Raw genomic sequence first — 21,738 nt, forward strand, 5'->3', positions numbered from 1 at the left:
CTCTATGTTGGTGAGTGTGCTGTGCTGGACACAGTTCAGTCTTTGATGATATGGGTGCCCTGGGATGTAACTGGGTCATTATTCTATTCTTAAACTTATTTATTTCTCCTTTAAAGCCCTACAAGAGTAGTGTAAGTAGCATATCTGCCTTCTGAAGTAACACATATGCTTGGCATTAAAAAATTATAAAATCATTAAATTGTTTATTACAGTTTTTCATATCCTCTTAGAAGCAAGGGACAGGAAAACCAGCTTACTAATTTACTGTGGTTTCTTTTTTTCTTAATTATCCCAATTTTGTAGCTAGAAAACCTGATATAGAGAGAAGTAAAATAACTCATCTAATAGAGTTCAGTGTCTGTCAAAGCTCTTCCTATAGAACCACATGACTCCAGGTGAATTCCAATCTCTCAGGCTCCTAGAAAGGAAATATGGTTATGTCCAAGGGCATGAAGACTCAGGTTTTGAAGATCTTTAAAGCAACCCAGAAGAACAATGTCAATACAAAAAGACCAGAAATCAGTGACCTGGACTATGCTCCAATTTTTATATGGCTTAGAGAAGTGAATGTTACTACCCTTGTCCCATCTGAAACACAAATTTATTCCTTCTCCATCATTTAAATATCACATTTGAGTGACATCTAGAATGGATGTTTTTGCCAGTACAAGTTACTAAGAAAAGAAGAAAGCTCTTTCCCATGTGACATCTCCCCTCTGACCTACATAACAGCATTTTGGTGTTTTATTTCTTGTACAGTGGTTCCTCACTGCATTCATAGAAATGGCTACAATGTGCCTACATGGAATAATAGATTCTGTATTATTTTTCCAAAGACAACTATTTTTAATAGTTTTAATAGTTTCTAGTAGTTCCCAGTACACTTTAAGGGTTATAGAAATATTATTCAAACATCATATATTGAATGGCCCTTCCATGAAACTCCTTGAAGAGACACACAGGGGATGCAATAATGTATAGTCTGACCCTTGTTGGCAAAGGAGTTTGCATCTGGCAGAGAGGAAAAGTGTGCAGGAAGGCACCAGCCCACAGGGTGGCTGCAGAGGAAACCCCACAGACAGTGCCCGTGATCAGAAGATAAAAGCTCAAGCCTGAGAACATGACTTTGCATTTTGGTGGCATTTTCAAATATCCTTTTAACTGACATCTCAAATTCAATGACCTGGACATCTAACTCAAGAAGTCACCTAGTTTATTGTTTTGATTTCTCTGACATGACAGCATGTAAATTACCCTTCCTTCCTTTTAAAACAATTTCAGGGTGTCAGAACCTCTGTTTTTAGCAAGTCCCTCTTGCACGTATCTTAAGCCCATATTTTTTCCTTTCTCTTTATTAGAAACAAATGTCTGCAATTCCTTTTCAGGTGCTAAGAGCTTCAACGTCCTACTCAGTGTTTTTTCTTTCCTTGCCAACTCAGTGAGATCCCTCTTGTCTTTTCTCATGATATGATTTGGCTCTGAGTCCCCACTCAAATCTCCCCTTGAATTGTAATAATCCCCACGTGTCAAGGGTGGGGCCAGGTGGAGATCATTGAACCATGGGGGTGGTTTCCCCCATACTGTTCTCATGGTAGTGAATAAGTCTCATGAGATCCGATGGTTTTGTAAAGGGGTTGAACCATGGGCGTGGTTTCCCCCATACTGTTCTCATGGTAGTGAATAAATCTCATGAGATCTGATGGTTTTGTAAAGGGGAGTTCCCCCACACAAGCTCTCTTGCCTGTCACCATGTAAGATGTGCCTTTGCTCTTCTTTCGTCTTCCACCACGATTGTGAGGCCTCCCCAGCCATGTGGAACGGTGAGTCCACTAAACCTCTTTCCTTTATAAATCACCCAGTCTCAGGTATGTCTTTATTAGCAGCATAAGAATGGACTAATACATCATGCAATTGACCATTTTATGGAATCTTGGGGTGCCTTAAGGGGACAGAGTGATTGGATCTGTTTTGTGGTTGGAATATGAAGCATAAATGACTCAGTCAGATTACCAGCGTCTGAAATGACATGGGAAGAAACCAGGACAGACACACAGGGCTCCTCACTCTGTTTATCACTCTCCATGTATAAGTCTTGCCTTATTTTAGCAATATCAACAGTTCATCTGGAAATTTTTAAAAAATGAAGAAGCAACTTGAGTCCAGATTCTTTACCTGAAGAAAGAAATGAACTACAACAATACTTGCACATTGCAAGGACTCAGGTGGTCAAATGAGGTTATGATTTTTCTCCAGGACACCCAGGGTCTGTCTTTAGTACTAACAGCCTCCTGACACCTACTTTGTAATAAAAGGACAATTTACTTTGTATTGGTTGAGAGTAACCAAAAAAAATCCAGTATTGTTGAATAACTGATCATTTTAAGAAAACCTTATTAATGCAATGAAAATATTGGGGGTTTATTTGAAAATGGCTGGTGGGTTTTAATTAAATTCTCCTATCCCACAACAGTTTTTTGGGTTGCTGAAACCACAATGTCATCCCTTCTATCAGCTGCTCTAAAGTCCAGGTTTCACACTCTTTGTGGGTGGGCTATTGTGAATGACTTCGGTATTGTTCAGGTGATTTATAACCCACGGATTTTCAGGTGAAATACACCTCCTGATGCAGGATCCCATGTTCTAGCTATTATCCCAGTGGCCAAGATAACCACTTTGTACTTCCCATGAAAGCTGAATCTCACAAAAGACTCAGCCTTGCTAACTTAAAATAAACTCCACTTATGCACATGACAGGAATAGAGAAGACTATCTCAGTGGTGCCAGCCAAATAAACAATCTCCCTGAAAAATAAAGTTCATTGACTGCAAGGTATTTTTGTTCCTTTTTTTCTTTTTTTGGTATGATTTTGTGGTCTTGAAAAAAATTATCTTCACTTACTTGGAAGTTCTAGACTGACCCACACTTATCACTATACTGAAGTAGTGGGCTGTGCCATAAAGATTATTTGCAGACTAAGGTGGGTTGCACATAAACCCCATTTTATATTTTTACCATAGACTCCTTGTTTTCATGGGGTCTCCATTCATGCTGCTTGGGAGCCAGTCTAAATTCCCAGTGAGTTCTATCAAAGCATAAGTGAGTTTTACTTCATGGGCAGAGAGAAGGTTTTTAGTTTGACAGATATGACTGAATGACTAGGAGATGAACATCAAGCAACATTGTTTTCGCACGTGCGAAAAAAAAGAGTCTTGTCTACTCTCTGCTCCAGATCACAAAATAAAATGGTCCCATCATATTCAGGATTAACACATTTCCCATTCTCAGCAAATCCCCAAAAACATGCTCTTAAACTCTGCCAGCCAAAACCTTGCACGTGAAAGTGACAACACACCACAGCCCTATCTGGCTGCTGCAGCGGCTCACCTAGCTCTCTGCCCAGCACCGCTATTTATTCACTGGAACAACCTCAACACTCTGCGCCTGGACTGCAGCCACGTGCGCTCCCTCTGGCCCATGCAGCGTGGTGTGAGAGCTTTCTTTGGGCAGAATCCATCATCAGCCTGCTCTCTCGGCTCATGAGTGATTATCTGCTCTCAGCATCACTGATGACACTAAAGCGGGTCCATTTTTCTATTACTTGTTTACTGCTTTGCACACGCTTAGGGTTTCTTGCCTTCTCATCAGTGTCCTAGCTGTGTGTCCTAATCCCAGTATTTAACCCTGTCTTGCTCATGACTGCCAGATTAAAATCCCTGTATTTCCTCCCACTTGCCCCCAATCAAAGCAGTCGCTTCTCCAAAAGCTATGGAGCTCATGTACCATGCCGATGTGCGGCGCTCTGATTTCCATGGTGTTGTGGACCATACCCCTGTCTGATCAATCCTCATTGCCAACATGCCCCATATAAGGGTAATGGCAAAACCACAACTACTTTTGCACCAACCTATAGGTGGGTTCCTCATTGGAAAGCCCTCCTTTCCCCTGGGAAAACCTTACCAAGCACCAAAACACTACTCTTCTTCCAAAACTCCTTCACATTTCCCTACAGCCCTGGATGTTTTCTGCAGATATCAGCCCTTATTAATGTTCTCCTCCCTCACTTAAAGTCTAGTACCATTCTCTTGTGTAATGCTATGCTTCTTTGTGTACATTATTGTTTCATCAATACTCTCATTTTCTAAGTTTAAGGCCTCTGGGAAGTGAAATCAGGACTTTTCTTTTTCCTATGTCCCCTTGCCTTCTTTAGATAGCAGGTACTTAGCAGAGATTTGTTGACTGACTAACCCAAGAAGCTAAGACAATTCTGGACATAGCTATGAAAGGCCAGTTTCTGGCAATATGAAGGTGGTCAGGAGATGTTTTGAATGAAAGTAAATGTTATATAATTATTCCTCACTTGACTGCATGAAGGTCTGCTGTGATAAGTCCTCTATTCAATTTTCTTAATATGGGTTTTCTCAAGAGTACAACATTCTTATTCACTGATAGTGTCTTTTATTTAAAGGATAATAAATGAGACTACTAATTTTGAAAAGAACAAAGAAACTTCAGGATGGATTAACTATAATTCTAAAATACTAAGCAGTTTATTTAAATAACCTGCATAACAGAGAATCCAGCCCTTGCTTTGTGCTCATAATCTTTGCAACTTAGTGTGATCATGCATATTTTTTCTGATGGACCAAAAGTTTCTTATTTTTGCTTTTCCCCTGCACCTAGATATTGAGTCCAGGTTAAATCTGCCTTGGCATGGGCATTCTGGCATTCCATCTCTAGTTGTGACTCTGTATGGCTCTTGCATGAGCACTCAGAGGTCTTTATTGTGGGAAGAAGGCTGTGAGAAGGGGCATTGTGTCTGGGTTCCTCCTTAAAGCAGATCTGAGGAAAACCTAAGCCAGTAGCTCCCACCCTTTACAGTGCATCAGAATCCCTGGAGGGGATGGGCAGATGATTGGCCCTGTCCTCAGGGTTCCTGATCCAGTAGATTGGGGGTGGGTTTGAGAATTTGCATTTGTAGCCAGCTCCCTGGTGATGCTGCTGCTGGTTCAAGGACACACTTTGGGAACCACTGACCTCAGCTGATTTTCATCAGCTCTGATGCCTCCTTTTGCCCACAGAGACCCCACCTGTGGTCAGTCAAGGCAACATGTGAAGTGTGGGCTTGGGCCCAACACTCCTCCAGTGCTGATAGACAAAAAAAAAAAAAGGGCCACCACCTCATTCGGCCTCTCTTCCAATGAAAGAATCCCTCTTATGACAACACATAATGTCATAGGTTCTTTACTTGCCCTCCTCTTTCTGCCCTCTCTTTATATGCTTTACTGCTGTAGGCCTAGCCACCCCAGGAGGGCTAATGAAAATTCAAGAGGGTGAATATGTTTAGGGTATTCAGTGGGGAGACCTTGGGAGACAGCTGAAGAGGAAGGAATCTACCCCTTCTTTGTCATTATTGAAAGTGGATTTCTTGAGAGTAGGAATTACATGTTAGTAGCACTATATTTTACATGTTAGAGACGTCTAAGAATCTGAAGTGTGCTCTGCCTAACTCGTCACAGAATCTTGGCTCTGAAAAGACTGTAAGGTGATGCAGAAGCCTCCAAAGAGAGATTTCGTTCCCTGTCTTTTGACTGAAGGTAGCTTGTTGACAACATAAAGCAAGGGTAAAGCTTTTCCATGAGCAGTGGGTCCTGTACCCTGCCTCTTCTCGGTCACATGATCACTGCATTCCAGACCCACTCTCATAGACCACAAGGTTTGTGTAGGGACTGAGATGTCATTTTTGGTTAAATGTGATTCATTTCTTTTATAGAGAAATGATGGCTCCCTAAGTCATAAAGCAATGGCCCCATAGAGTGGTGAGGTCCAGTCTGATTTGCTGACTGAGGCTGAAGGGTACTGTTTCTCTCACAGCCATTAGAAGTGCTCCGTGTTGGCAGAGACTTTGAAATACATGAACTCCAACCCCAGTTCCTAGCTTTCTCAGCTTCTTTATGTTCTAGTGACAAAGAATTCAGAACTGTGAAAATGCAGAGAAGACAGATCATATTCCCTCTGTCCCGCTCTGACTACTGAAAATGCTTTCTTACGTTGAACCAAAATATGTCACTTTGTAGCTTCTACTGCTGGGCCCCACTTTTATCCCTGAGAGCCCAGCAGAACAATTATAATCCTTCCTTCATCTTCAAATAGCAAGATGCCTGAAAACAACTATCATGGCTCCTCCTCCACATATTCTCCAGGGAAAACACCCCTAATTCTTTCATCTACTCTAATATTACACGGTTTGGACTCACCTACTGTCCTGCCTATTCCCTTATGCACATAGATTGTTGGATTACATCCCTTTTAAATTGAAATGATTGAATGTGGCAGTGAAATAAATCCTCTCCTCAAAAACATTCTCTTCATTAAACAGAAGTTCCACTATGAGACATTATTTACTTTGGAATGGCAAGATATTTGAAGAAGTCAAGAGTTTTCTAATCCGGTATTACTGCCCCATGGAAGGATTAACATGCATTACTGGTATTTACTGTTTCAGTTTCCTAATGTTTTCCCCTGCATGAGTGTAGGTGGCTGTGATATCTGAGTTAGGGAAATGGAAACGATGTAAGAGAACTAGAAGCATTATGGATCACCACCCTGTTTCTTCTGGTTCTTCCTCTCATAGTCTTCTCATACATTTCTCCCTGACATTTCTCTTTTCCAGGTTGTAAGTTTGGCATTAAAGCTGTTCTTTTGCTTCTAGTGAAAAGGTATGGAAGTTAGTTTCCAACTTTTCTCCTTGAGGGAAGCAGAGGTTCTCAAACACTACTTACAAATTACATGGTCTATTTTCAGGAGAACAATGACTATTAGTAGGTTAATTCAACCTAAACTTGTAGCATGTGTCTAACCTATAGACATTTATGTGATTTAAAACAAAATGCAAATTGCTAGCCAACAGCAAGTGCCAGATATTGGAAGACAGCATCTAATTCTTCAGCATTCTTAGACACAATGTGGGTGTAATTGTCAGCATTAGAACATTGCTTTTGAGCATGGGTTGTGAAGTTGGCTTTTCTCCTTTGTGTCTACTTTAACAGATCAGCTAACAGAAATCAAACAATATATATTTGCATCTCTTTTGTTAAGAACCATCTACACCTACTCCAAAAGTCAAAATATCCCAACTTATTTGTTTTAAAAAATATACCACTAAAGAATGATTCAAGGGCACCAGGAAATATTATCTCTACCAGGAATCTTTTCACCACAGGGACAAATCATTTCCTCTGCCTTACTATATTCCTGATTTACATTAGCTGTATTTCTTTGTTGCCAGACATTTATATTGGGCATGCATACCAAAGACTCCAGTGTGTTCACCCTACCAGTTTCCCCTCCTCCTGGATATAGAGCTGAACTACAATTTGCAGCTACTCTTGCAGTTAGGTATGACCATAGAATATGAATAGGAGTGATATATATTACTTCCAGGCCCAGGTCATTAAAATCTTCTACATAATCATCTACTCTCCCTCTTTCCTTGTCTGCTAGTTGGATATCACCACTCAGGAGATAGTAGAAGCCACGTGCTAAAGAAGACAAAGTGTCCACAGCCTGGGTCCTTGTATGGCATCAACCAATTAGATTTATGTGAATGACAGAACTCTTCTATTTTGCTAAAGTAGTGAGATTTAGAAATTTTCTGTTTCAAGAGCTTTCTAATTAATATAGTATACACAGAGACTCATCAAGAACTGAAGTTAATGCCACATTGCAATAAATGAATAACAACATCTGCTATTTATAAAGTGTCTACTTTGTGCTGGACATTGTACTAAGAACTTTGTTTTTGGAGACAGAGTCTCCCTCTCACCTAGGCTGGAGTGCAGTGATGTGATCTCAGGTCACTGCAACATCTGCCTCCCAGGTTCAAGCAATTCTTGTGCCTCAGCCTCCTGAGTAGCTGGGACTACAGGCATGCACCACCACACCTGGCTGATTTTTGTATTTTTAGTAGAGATGGGGTTTTGCCACATTGGCCAGGCTGATCTCAAGTTATCTCCTGGCCTCAAGTGATCCAGCCGCCTTGGCCTCCCAAAGTGCTGCGATCATGGGCATAAGCCACTGCTCCTGGCCTGTGCTAAGAATTTTATTTACATTATCATACGAATCCTCATAACATTTCTGAGGTATATGTTGTTACTATTACTCTTATTGTTATTATTTTACAATAGGGAAACCAAGGCATAAAGTCGATTAAGGTCACACAGTTAGCATAGTGGATTACATAATTTCCTCCAATTGTTCTCTTCCCTCCCTGAAAGATTAGATTATCTCCACCTGTTGCTGCACGGCTTGCAGTGCTTCACTGTGGGGGAAATATACATCTCCTTCCCATTGATCACTGGTACTGGTGTGACATGTGAATTGTCTGACCAATGGAATGTGAGTGGATAACTTGTGCCATATGTGAGCAGGAATGTTAAGGGCCATTGCTTAACTTGGGAGTCTCCTTTTCCTCTGATACTGGGATGGAGCATTCCAGATCAGACGGATTCTTGATCTTGAATTCCAGAAGAAGACACAGGGGGCAGAGCCACAGCTGACCAGCAGAGGCACAGAGCTCCAGGGAATAATACGCCTTTGTTTTGTAAGCCACTGAGATGCTGGGGTTGCTGTTACTGCACCAAACTTAGCAAATACTGACAGATACACCTAGACCTTGATGCAGATTCATTTAGCGAGAAACACCAGAGCCTGTGGTCTTAATCACGGAGCAATACGGCCTACCAAGCACGTTGTCAAACTTGCACAAGTTCCTGCTAGATGATACAAGAGGAATTTAGAGCATCACTAAAAAAATCAATGGATAAGAAAAAAGTAGATGTCTGTAAGTTTAAAGAGGAAACTGCTACAGTATTTAAGCTTAATTTATAGATATGTCTCTCATATTGCATATACTACCTTCAGATTTAGTCCACCAGAACAGTTGTTGGCAAGGACATAGATCTTTTTAGCTACCAATGCACTTTCTGGTTCCTTTTATAAGGATTTCGTATTGGAAACCACATCTCTGTGACTGGGAATAAGATCAGCGATGCATGTTAGCCAAAATCTATTCACTAAAAGAATCACCAGTACTGTATGATTCCTGGTCCTAAGCACAGCCATACAGAAAAAAATGAGAAACATGAGACTCAAGGAGAGAATGGGTTTAATCTGACTTGGATACATTTGTATAGACCTAAATTGAAAAGTCACTTGGTTAAAATTTAGGATTAATTTTACACATTGTAATTGGGAAAATTGATCGACGGCCTTACTGCAGTCCAGATAAAATACAGATCTGAATGACCATTCGAACATTGCACCCTGCACAAAATCATTCTCTGAGGTTTGTGTAAACAATAATTCAATTTGGTAACAAATAAATAAATGAATATTTCCAATTGATTAGCAGGTGTGGTTAGATCAAAGCTACAGTTTAGAGAGGATGCAGACTATTTTTTTTTTTTTTTTTTTTTTTTTTTTTTGGAGACGGAGTCTAGCTCTGTCGCCCAGGCTGGAGTGCAGTGGGGCAATCTCGGCTCACTGCAAGCTCCGCCTCCCGGGTTTACGCCATTCTCCTGCCTCAGCCTCCCGAGTAGCTGGGACTACAGGCGCCCGCCATCTCGCCCGGCTAGTTTTTGTATTTTTTAGTAGAGACGGGGTTTCACCGTGTAGCTCAGGATGGTCTCGATCTCCTGACCTCGTGATCCACCCGTCTCGGCCTCCCAAAGTGCTGGGATTACAGGCTTGAGCCACCGCGCCTGGCCAGACTATTCTTTCAATGATGAGACTGCTCTTTGAGAAAAATAAATTCACTATTATTTAAAGTTATTAAAATGATAGCAAGTATATGTATATTCTAGTCCTCTGCCAGAGGAAATTCAGAATACCATTAGAGCACTAACTGCAATTGTGATTATCTCTTCTTTTTACTGGAGCCTAATTATTTCTAGAAATAATCATTTAAAATGCATTTTAAAATGCATTTTTATCCTAAACAGCTACATTTTATTTTTCTATCTCTCCAAACACTTTTACTACAATTAAAAAGAAAACTCTAATTCAACAAAAGTGTTTTGATGATTTTTCAACTTAACTGCCAATTTCCCCCTTACTGGTATTACCAAATTTAATAATTTTGTAAAACTCCAGAATGAAGCAATTATCTTTTGGTACTTAAATGTCAATTATTGAAGATAAAGTGAAGACACAATAAATGCCATCTCAATAAGCTATACATCCAAATTAACTGAATTTAAACATCTTAATTCCACCAAACTTAAAGTTCTAATACAATGAACTTAGAAAAACCAACCTCACTTCGAAAAGTATTATCACTTTAAAGCTGGTAGCAATAAGGAACTGCCTTTTCCCCTCACTTTCTTCCTTCCTCCTACTCTGCCTATCTCTGGTCCATTTACATATTACTTACATATCATTTGATAAAGGAAGAACTGGTGAAAAAGAGAAGAGCTTCACCTTATCTGCCTGCCTTTTCATAAAGAGGATTTATCTTGTTTTCATTAAGGTTTACATGGTCAACACTAAACCTTTGAGGACAGCACATTTTCTACCTGTGAAAATCCGTGAATGGGGTTAAGATTCCATAAGGGTATTTTATTTTTAATCTCCAGTGAATTTTTTTCTATCACTTCTTAAATAACTATTGTAATTTTTTATCCCTATAAAGTAGAGGTAGACTGAGATGACAGGGAGGAATACGAGACTGAATTAAAAGTCCTTCTCTGTTCTCAAGGGAAACAGTTCATGTAAGTCCTATGTATTAAATAAAGACCTGTGTCACACAAAGAAAAACACTACATACCAATGTTTAGACAATACCTAGATGAGGTATCAAAATGATTTTTTTAAAATAGCAAAATGGAACTAAGTAAATGGGGGCAAATTTTCACAAGTTGCTCTCCTTAGCAAATCTTATTTGAAATGAGTAAACCAATTATTTTTGAGTATGCTATTGACTGCAAAGGGCATAGTGACACTTTGTTCATTAATTAGCCACATAAGAAGAAAGCAAATCATAGTTCGGTGCATAAGAACTGAATATGTGAGCACGGAATCTACCAGAAGTAAAGATTATTGACTGAGTAATTTCATATACCTAGATTATTGACACCACCCCCCTTTTTTAATTTAAAAGAGAAATTGAACTTTAGAACTCAGAAATACTTTACTTTGCTTATCTAACAGTCCATATTCTTGTATAGCTTCATCCTCATAATGAATGTCTACTTCCCTTCTGCTGATAATATCAGACGGAACAAAGCCCAGGGAACAGCTGCTTTGTTTAATACTCCATGCATCACTTCTTCTGTCTACTTTAGGTAGCAACCCTTTCATAAGTGAAATTACGGATAAACTTGTCAATACCTATCAGGAACTGAAATGTAAGAAATAGTGTAATAACTCATCCTTTTGCTTAGGTTTGAAATAGATTGCTCTGTCTTCACTAGCAATCATTTGAAAAGACTAGAAGGTATAAATACACGGCTTTAACCACATCCTGAGTGCTCAGCATGCAATATCTTTAGAAACAACATGTCACACTTGGAAAGCCCAGCAAGGAAAACCAGGATCATATCTTGTCTACCATTAAAAATAACGAACCAGAACCAGATCAAGACCTCATACACAAGTGCATCCACAAAACAGGAAAGCAGCCAAGGATACTGGTGAAGAATTATCAACATTTCCAACCAGTAGCCAAACCTTGACTGGGCTCTGCAATTCAAATTGTACCTTGTAACACCTGGATGGCAATCTTACAGGCATTCCATATAAAATATGACCGTCACCTTCCTGTATTATTTTTCCTCTTCATATCAGTACAGTGGTGGTGGTGGGGGACCTACTACAAAGGATGAGAGCAGGGCAAAGACCAGCTTTTGGTAAAGTGAGAGCAGAAGGGCTTGATGGACTTACCTGTTTTCCCTGTATGAATGTTGAAATGGAACTTGAATGGTAATAAATCCTCCCTTCCTGCAGTTTCTTCCTTGTTTGTATTAAAAGAAGTGACTCCTCTCGGTTTCTCGGTTTTTTATGCCTGCAACCTAGGAAATGTAGCCACCTTGCTCACACACAGGCTTGAAGATGTGATCACTGGCTCTCATCTTGCTAACACTCTCTCCTTTTCAGGAGCTCACCAGTGTCGTTTTGATTTCTTCCAGGTCTAGACTGAGAGGAAACTATTCTCCACCCTCTTGAGTCCTAGGACCCTTAGAAAGAACTTGGTTGGGCCGTACACGGTGGCTCACGCCTGTAATCCCAGCACTCTGGGAGGCAGAGGCAGGTGGATCACAAGGTCAGGAGTTTGAGACCAGCCTGACCAATATGGTGAAACCCCGTCTCTACTAAAAATACAAAAATTAGCTGGGCGTGGTGATGCGCACCTGTAATCCCAGCTACTCAGGAGGCTGAGGCAGGAGAATTGCTTGAAACCAGGAGGCAGAGTTTGCAGTTAGCCAAGATAGAGCCACTGCACTCTAGCCTGGGTGACAGAGCGAGACTCCATCTCAAAAAACAAAAAAAAAAAAAAAAAAAAAAGAAGAAAGCACGAACAAGCGAACTTGGTTGGCTGGCCTCTCGCTGACCAGGGTGCTTCCACAGCTCCCTTCTGCCATCTATGCCCAACAAAAAGTTAAAGAGAAGCATGAGAGGGCAAGGGATGCATACTTTTGACAGCCAAAGGGACTCAGCTGAAACTAGCAACCCTCGTCAGGGACGGATCAGAATGTGTGTGTGTGTGTGTGTGTGTCTGTCTGTGTCTGTGTCTGTCTGTGAGCGCGCACGTCCTTTTTCTCCCCCTCAGGACGGAATCCTGTCTCCACTCTCAGTTCAGCTCAGGTCTTTCCCTGTCCCAGTGTTCTTGATTCTGAATAGTTCCCCCGATGCACCGCCATGCATAAAATGGATGATTTGCAAGCTTCTTTGCCTCACATAATTCCGTGGGTAATTTGATATCCAGATTCTGCATGAGCCAAAGACTCGTTTCTTTATAGAAAGTGATTGACCTCCAGCGACCAAGAAGTGGGTACCGTTCGCTGGGGGCTGCAGACCGGCGAGGCTGCACCCGCGGCGCCTGGGCTCTGGCCTTGGTGCTGAATCCAGAACCCGCTCGGGAACCACCACCTCGGCGGCCCCCGGGCAACTTTCGGGAGGTTTGAGGGACACCGACCAGCTCTGGGCGCCCTCTTGAGCGTCGCCGTCAGGGAGTTGGGCACAACCGATGCCCTGGGACCCACCACAGGGCACGCGGCTGGCTTATTCCTTTGCCTGGAGCCGGGAAAGTTTTGTCCAATTTTTTTCCCCTGTAACTGGAGCTGCGGTCTCCCCTCCCACCTGGGTCGCCATGGAGACTCGAGCTCTTTCTTTTTCTCCAGGCAAAATGGGCGAAGCTCAGTTAGCTCAGCCCTGACTGTAGCAAGCCCTTTTTTTCTCCCTAAGCAGTTCCTGGGCATCACCCTTCTCCGGTTTTTTTCAGCAAAAGAAAGGCAGGCAGGGAACAGGGCTAGCAGGATGTGGCATTGCCCCCTGTACCGTGGGGCTCCCCGGGACCGACAGACTTTGGATAACAGCAGTTGGGAAACACTCTAAACATATAATACATCTCCAACTCCCAAACACTGGAGTTGTTTTTTTGTTTTTTTCTCTTCCTTTTTTATTTGGAGGCGGAATTCTTTGGAAAATTCTGGTATTTTGTTTTTCCACTAACCTCACCCTATCTCTGTGACTGTTTCTATTAGGATATATTTTTCCCCTGAGAATCTCTCCATGTTGCACCTAGTACAACAGATGTACCTGTGGATCCACTGGGCTTTTATTGGGTTTTGGGAATACTGATGTTATTTCACTTAAAAACTAACCCAAGCTTAATGTCTTGATGAAAATGAAAATATATCCACAGGGAAGCAAATATCCACAGCCACCCAGTCCCCTATATGCCACACACATCTCATTTTATCTAAAGCGTCTTTTCTTCCCTTCCAATTACAAAATAATTCAGTTTACTCCTAGGGAGATCTTCCTATTCACTGTTTTTAGTCATCATATCACATCTTCGGTTTTACGGATAGAAAACAGTTAGGAGTTACAGTATTCTGTTTCCCATTCTCCGCATGTTTGTCCCCAACCCTCACTTTTCCTCCCTCTCGTGTTCTCTCCTCTCCATGCAAAGCAGAACAAGAAGACTGCCTTCCACAAAGACAATGGGCTTTTCCCAACTGTAAATGACTACACCACAAGCCGCCCCTGCCAGTTAATCAGTGCATTTACTCTTTGCCAGCGGATGTTGCAATGATGTCGGCAATAACTGACTGGGTTTCTGCGAGCCCAAGGATGCAGACCCCTCCTCCCCCCGCCCCTCGTGCGAGTTTCAGTCGCTAATGAAAACCGTATGAAACAGATTCCCCTTCTGTTATGTAACCGGCTTCTCCCTCGCCTTTCGGCTGACTTGGGTACAATGTTTCTCATGAGAGTGGAGATGCCTGGGGCGACGGCGCAGCTGGGGAAGGGGACGCGGGGAAGCGGGGACCCGAGAGCACGGAATGCCTCGCGCAGGTGGACGCCAGCTCCTCGCCTGCGATCAGCTCAGCGCAGCACTTACCTGGCTGCGGACGGGGTGGCTTCACTCAATCATGATCTCCTCTCTCGAAACGGAGCAAGACTGAACAATTCACTACACGACAGATGGCGAGGGAAGGAAATGCAAAAAAGAAAAGGAAAAGAAAAAACTGGAATCAGGTGGTCAAATTTCACATCAGCCCCGAGAGGCTGTTAGGAGACTCCATTCTGCTCGCAGCTGCTCCTGCTCCAGGTCCGGCTTCCCGGCGCCCGCGGATCTCCACCCCCTCCGCCCGCCCAGCCTCTCCAGCCAGGTGCGGCCGTCTCCGGACTGGCTCCCTCCGGCCGAGCGCGGAGAGCAGGGCTGGGCACCCGGGCCAAAGGAGGGGCGGAGGGGCACGCGTTTGGGCAGGGACGGGGGAGGGAGACGGGGTGGTATGAAGCGGGGAAAGATAAGAGTGGCAGAAGTAAAAAAAAATCCCTGGTTAGGAGAAAAGTGATGGACCACGCAGAGAGACGTCATGAAATCCGCAGATTCAATGAATGCTACTCAATTCCAGCCGACTGGCTCAACCCGGCTGGCAGCGCACGAAGCGACGCGGCTCCAAGATAAAAGCGAGCGCAGCGCCGCGTGCTGGGGAAAAGGCCGCACAGCGCCGGCGCGGTCCGGGAGGAAGGGGCGGGGGCGGGCAGGACAGAGCCACAGACCCAGAGACGCCCACCCCGCCGCCCACACCCGCTAGCGTCTCAGCGCGCCGAGGACCGGGCTTGGTGGGGATGGGCTAGGCACAAACCAGCAAGCATCCCCCGCCTCTCCAACCGGACACTGGAAACGTGGGTGCTCCATGCTGGGGGAATCTTTTGGGTTTCGGCTCCCGACCCCCCAGTCCCCACCTTTCTCCCCGTGCCACTAAGTAAGTTATTCCCGGAGACACGCCTGGAAAGCAGGAAAGAGCCGAAGCTCGGGGAGCAGTTTTGTCTGCTGGTTGTAGGGGCTTGGCTTTTAGGGTTTTGTGAGATAAGGAAAAAGAGGCTCTGGGCGCTGCCTCCCACCGGGCTGAAATACATGAGAGGCAGCCCTGGCGCGGGAGCCGGAGCCTGCACGGCCCGGAGGGGGCGCAGCGAGCAGCCGGGACGGAGAGGAGGGGCCGTATCCCTGGGCTTTGCTTGTACCTGGTGGCGCCCCAGCCTGCTGCCCCATCCAGTTCCTTCTGTCCTGTCCACCGCAACTGGGACCTGGTCCCGGCTGCGGCATCATCACTCCACCTTTATATGGTGTCTCTGAGGTCACTGGAGACAAAGAATGGCCTCTTCCAAGAATGACCCCGGCTGCCTTCAAAGTTGAATTTGTCAGGATAAGCCCCTTAGACAAAGGTCTACTCCACTCTTTGAATCTAACTTGCTTTGTGCTGTTATTCCAGGGGCCCTTCATAGTGCTGCCCTCTTGCACCCTCTCTTTTTCTTATGGTCATCAAAAACAATGGTTCTACATTTCCAAAGCCTTCCCACAAATTGCTTCTACCTATAAACAGAACTCTCTTTTATGCTATCTTTTCCCTAGGGATGAATGGATTGACAAATTGTAAGAGCAGCAAATACCATTGGCTAGTAATTTTATAATGGCCCTTTCAATAACTGGCTATTCTTGTGCTGCTTTATGAAGTGGCTTTCCTTCCACAAGGCACAGAATCTCTACCTCAAAGAACGTGACCTTATTTTAGAGAGAACGCTTATGGAAATCTCTTATTTCCAATATTATTTTATTCTACATACATACATTTTAATTACCTAGCAATTCAGGTCCCCCCAAGAATGTTGCCCGCCCTCTAAAAATGACTGTAATATGGAGAGGTGTTTGTGTCAATTTGCATCCAAAGTCATGTACAAGTCAACCTTACACACAGCCTGTGAGCTTGTAATTGCTGTTGATTTTCCCTAAGAGGTTGTAATCTGACTTACTATTACTTCTGAGTCATATATCTCATATACAGAAGATATGAGTATGTGTAATATGTGTAGTATGTGTAATACGTGCTCCACTGTGCCTGCTGGATCTAGTGATAGTGTTAGAAATAAAGAACAACAGAACCAAACCATCCCTGAGAGACCAGGAATACAAATGCAAGATGCAGGATTTCGGTGGACACAGCCTTAGAACATTAAAAGAACAACCCATATTGACTATAGTTGTGTAAAGGGCATTCTGTTTAATCTGTGAACCTGCTATGGGTATGTCTGCTAATTTTGATGATATATACTTTTACCAGTAGAGTGATTTCACAAAGTATCTTTCTTACAAAATACTAGACTAAATAAGAAAGTCAAGAATTAGAAGTAACCTATTTGTCCCCTTCAGATACTTTGAAAACTCCCCTAACTTGAAACAGCTGCCAGGGTGTTGTGGGCAACAGCGCTTTGTGAATGGAATAAGAGCGTGTGTTGAATGAGATGGATCCCATTAGCATGGCCTAGGATTTGATTAACGCCAGAGACAAGAGCAATTGGCTTAACTGAATTCATTCATTTATTCCCTAGAGTTCAGATAAAGCGATCTGCACGGGTGTAACTAAGAGCCTATATAGCCACATCTGAAAATCAGGCGAGCTGTGCTTCAGAGCTGCAAATTGTGGCTCCTCTGAGCTCCTGAGAGCCCAGTCTCTCAAACTACATTGTGTTTAGCTTGTCTGAAATCTCACTTATGTATCTGTTTTATGATTTCAGGTGAAGGCAAAGCCTGGGGGAGATCTTTCAGTACTCCAAAGCTCACATAGTGACTTTTATAATTGATTATGTCATACAGATGAGACTGGTTTGTCTCCCATATATAAAGCTGTAATGGAGGATTATTAGCTAGTAAAATTAACAAACTGAATTATCTTGACAGGTGTCATTTGTTTGGGTAATCTTGTTTTTCTCCATCACTGACTGTGGCAATTTATACACCATTCTATCTTCTTGGCCCATGTGTAGATCTGGCCTTGCCTTGGACAGCTGAAACCAGAACTAAGATGGTTGGAGGTTTTTGGTCCCCACCCTTGGGCCAGTACTTGTTTTAGATTTAAGACCGTAGCTGTTGTGGGTTTGTTAAGAGACTTATTTCTTCCATTTCACTCCCCTGCCTGCTTTCTCCACAAAAACCCCCACCACAGATAAACAACATATTTAAAATGCAGAGATGGGAATATAAATTTTAAAAAATTTATTTTGTCTATAAAAGGACATTTTAAAGAGTATCAAGAGATAAGTGTTAAAATTATTCTGTTTTACATTTCTACTTCCAATGTACTGAATGTGATATAGGAGTTAAGAAGCAATTACTTAGGCAGATAGTAAGGATATGGAAGTCCTTGGTAAGGCTTTTCTTTTTAATGAAAAGCAGCCCCAGCTAATTTTCTAACAGAGCAGCCTGCAAGCTGGGAGCTTGCACAGGTGAATGCCGGCAGGAACTAAGCACTAAAGATATTCAAGATGGCGGTCCCATCTTCCCTTCTCTGCTAGCCACCTGTACTGTAAAAGGAGCAGACAAGATGATGCCAATCAACTGAAATGCCATTTGCATAAGAAGATTAGGGTGGGGCACCTAGCCTTCCCGGCACACTATGTAGACGTCATACCTAATTGAACAAATCTGTGAGCCTTCTGTAACTCAGACACTACCTTCTCCAGCCTGCCTATAAAATCTGCTGCGGTCCTCTACCTTCTCCTTTTTCCACACACCTCTTGCTCATAAGGAGCTGCTCTCCCCTCCTCTCTCCTTTCTTCTGTTAAACTTTCTGCTCCTTAACCCACCCACATGTGTCTGTGTCCTGAATTCTTTCTCAGTGCGTGACAGTGAACCCCAGGGTATATACCATAGACAGCAGTAGCCGCTTCAAATGGACTTCATTCGTGGCTCTTGTTTAGGGAATATCTGTAAACAGCTGTCGGTATTTCCTTGTTTGATTGATTATAAATTTGGAGATGTATTAAGAAATATGTCTTAATTCTTAATAAATATTTATAGGTGTAAAAAGTTAAGAGTTTTTGCTAAGGAGGGGGTTTCAGAGGGGTTTTAGCTCTGAGGCATTTTGGGGCTAGTCTTTAGAACTTTAGGATAATTTAGAACAATTATTGGGTTATGCCCTTTTCCCTTGATACACTTTTCCTTATTTTTGTTAGAGTAGGTAGATAGTCAGACATGAGCAGGGCAGAAGAGGGCCTTTCCCACCAGGCATGTCAGGAGGCCATCAGGTGATGGTCAGGCAGTTGTCAAACTGTCCGTCTACAATAATAATTGGTCACAGCTGGCACCAGGAGAAGCGTTCTCCCAATAGACAGAAACACCTGAAACTGGTGATCAACAGCTTCCTGATGACATCTCAGGAGTTAGGTGAGTGGGCTCAAGCATGTGGACTAAGGCAAAATGGCACAGTTTAAGTGGTACCTAATCTTCTTCTAGGAACACTTGGCTGGTAAGGCAAGAATGCCTCAAGTGAGCATGCATACAACTCTAGTAAACAACGTGTGACCCCTCCCAAGTGCTGGCAGGCCACAGCGCATGCAAACAGTGCACCCCAAGAGAAGAATAAGAGTAGAAGACACACAACACCCTGGAAGTATGCCAACGCATAAAACCCCAAGTCAAAGGTCAAACGCTGCACTCGATCTCACAAGTAGCCCACTTGGTCCTCTTCCAAGTGTACTTTACTTCCTTTTGTTCCTGCTCTAAAACTTTTTAATACACTTTCACTCCTGCTCTAAAACTTGCCTCAGTCTCTCACTCTGCCTTATGCCCCTCAGTCGAATTCTTCCTTCTGAGAAGGCAAGAATTGAGGATCTTGCAGACCCACACAGATTTGCCGATGCTAACACTTTAAAACGACGTTCACCATTTCTACTAATCTTGTCATAAATACTTATGAATGTCTTGAAATCATGTATTTTTATTTTAATTTCATGGCTTGATAAATAAGTGCAATCAGAAGACTATTTGATAGATTCTTATATGTTTTATTAGTTCATTGTTTAGCAGGTATATCCTTTTAAATCAAAGTCTTCTCCCCAAAAATGTATTAAAATGCAATTTAGAAAATTATAATAGCTTTGAATATAATATTTCAAAAGACCATGGGAGGTGACAATTACAAAAATTGCATAAATGAAACCTAGTTAATCTTCCTTTACCTCTTACTGGAATTAATTCTAATTAGCATGACATCTGCACAACAAAAACATTGAAGGCCAAAATAAGTGAATTAAATTGGTACGTTGCTCTTTCTCATTTGCTAAAATGCCTAGATTCTTTATTTTATACTGAAATTTTTAAGGAAAGAGGATATGAGGTGGAGAGAATGAGATAAAATTCCTTCTTTTGTGTGTTATTGGAACTCTCCGTGAGTCACCTCCTATAGCTACCCTGGACAACAAGCAATTATTAACCTACTGGATCTTGTCTGCTATCAGCAGAAGTGAAGCTCCTGCCCCGCATTCCCAAGCTTCCATAGTTCTCTTGGTAGGACGTTATCTACCTGCCCTCTTAGAAATACAGTTCAGAGTCCAGTTCCAAATTCCAGGTCAGCCTTGGTGATCTTAAGCCAGATGCAAATACTTAGGCAGTCTCAGTCCCCAGCACCCATGCCAAGTGATGGGTTAAGGCAGGAATTTTCTGCTTTATCATTTTATCTGAAAAATGGTGTTGTAGAAATTCGTTGGGAAGCAGACTCTAAGATGACGTTTTGTGTGCTTAATGGTTATTAGGGACGTTTCTAAAGGATGTCATGTTTGTGGGGTCAACACCTATGGAAGGGATAGAAATGAAGTAGGACTAGGCACAGGACCCTTGCCTTGGCTGATCTCACTGGGAGCTCTGAGCTAAAATGGCCCGTTAGAGTTGTCCTGATTTGGTTCCAAATTGCCTCCACCAGCTCAGCCACTGGATGTCCATTAGTTGGGCAAGGGCATGACTTTGGGCCAGGCAGCTCTTTGCACCTGACAGCAAAATGCAGTCTACAACAGCCTTCTAGCAGCCTTCACACTGCAGCTGAGGGGCCCCAGAAAGCAGCCTGCCCTGGGTTTTATACCTCAGAGAAAGAAGTTTGCTGAGCTAAAGCATTGCAAGATATTCTATGTGTAGGGGGAGCGGGAGAAAGTCTCAAACTAAAAAATAGTCACAGCGTAAGGATCAGATGAAGGACATGGCTGCAAGATCTCTGAAGATTTAAGATGGTGCCTGGTTACTTCCTCAGCTAGAAAAACGCACTTTAAAGAATCTTCAGGGAATTGTCCTCCAGAAGTTCTAGGTGAGGCACAAAGTAGAGTGATCTGTCTTGAAAGAAATGATGGTTTTTAGATTGGGACACAAGGTGAACTGCAAACATTCTATAAATAGCTCACAATGTCTTTAAAGGGATTTACCAACTTGGACTGAAAGAGACAGGATCAAATCAAAATTCAAAGAGGCTTTGGTTCCCTGACTTTCTGTGGCAGGAAACAGGCAGGAAAAACTGCTCACATCCAACTGCAAGACACTGCCTATGGGAAGGAAAAAGCTCTCACAGAGCAAAGCTGAGATCTTTAAGAGGAAGGAGCCAAGAACCACAAGCAATTGTTAGGGAGCAGAATTAAGCCTTTATTACGGAACACTTCAGGATCCTTGGAGGTACATGACAAGATCTTTCTGGGTGTATTTCAGAATTGCTATGGGCCAGTGACGACTGTATGCCTATCATTACTTTCTTTTTTAAGTGGGACCATTGACTGCAATTACCCTGTTCTTGTCTCAACATTGTGTGTTCTATATGTGGGGACAGATAATTTGGCTTTTTAGTTCACATATCTCTAGATTAAGAGTTATTGATACACACCAATAATCCCAGCAATTTAGGAGGCCGAGGCAGGAGGATTACTTGAGGCTAGGAGTTTGAGACCAGCCTGGACAACGTAGCAAAACTTTGCCTCTACAACAAATTTAACAAAAAATTAGCCAGGCGTGGTGGTGCACGCCTGTGGTCCCAGCTACTCAGGAGGATGAAGCAGGAATATTGCCTGAGCCCAGAAATTTGAGGTTGAGTTTGCAGTGAGCCATTATGGCATCACTGCTCTCCAGCCTGGGTGACAGTGAGACCCTGTCTCAAGAAAAAAAAAAGAAAGAAAAGAAGAAAAAGAAAAGAAAGGAAGGGAAGGGAG

At 42.8% G+C, this 21,738-nt stretch overlaps 1 protein-coding gene across 2 annotated transcripts in view; it reads right to left on the reverse strand.

Annotated features, from left to right (window-relative positions):
• Positions 1-15,179, reverse strand: part of KCNJ6 (potassium channel, inwardly rectifying subfamily J, member 6) — a 322,995-nt gene extending 307,816 nt beyond the window's left edge. Inside the window, exon 1 of one of the 2 annotated variants that reach the window (XM_011954009.1) lies at positions 14,618-15,179. The gene's annotated coding sequence lies outside the window, so the exon portion shown is untranslated. Of the gene's footprint in view, positions 1-11,937; positions 12,071-14,617 lie in introns of those variants that run through there. The other variant, XM_011954011.1, reaches the window with a different exon arrangement.
• Positions 15,180-21,738: the final 6,559 nt, after the last annotated feature.

Source organism: Colobus angolensis, unplaced genomic scaffold (genome assembly GCF_000951035.1).
Source record: "Colobus angolensis palliatus isolate OR3802 unplaced genomic scaffold, Cang.pa_1.0 Scaffold38, whole genome shotgun sequence".
Classification (NCBI taxonomy): domain Eukaryota; kingdom Metazoa; phylum Chordata; class Mammalia; order Primates; family Cercopithecidae; genus Colobus; species Colobus angolensis.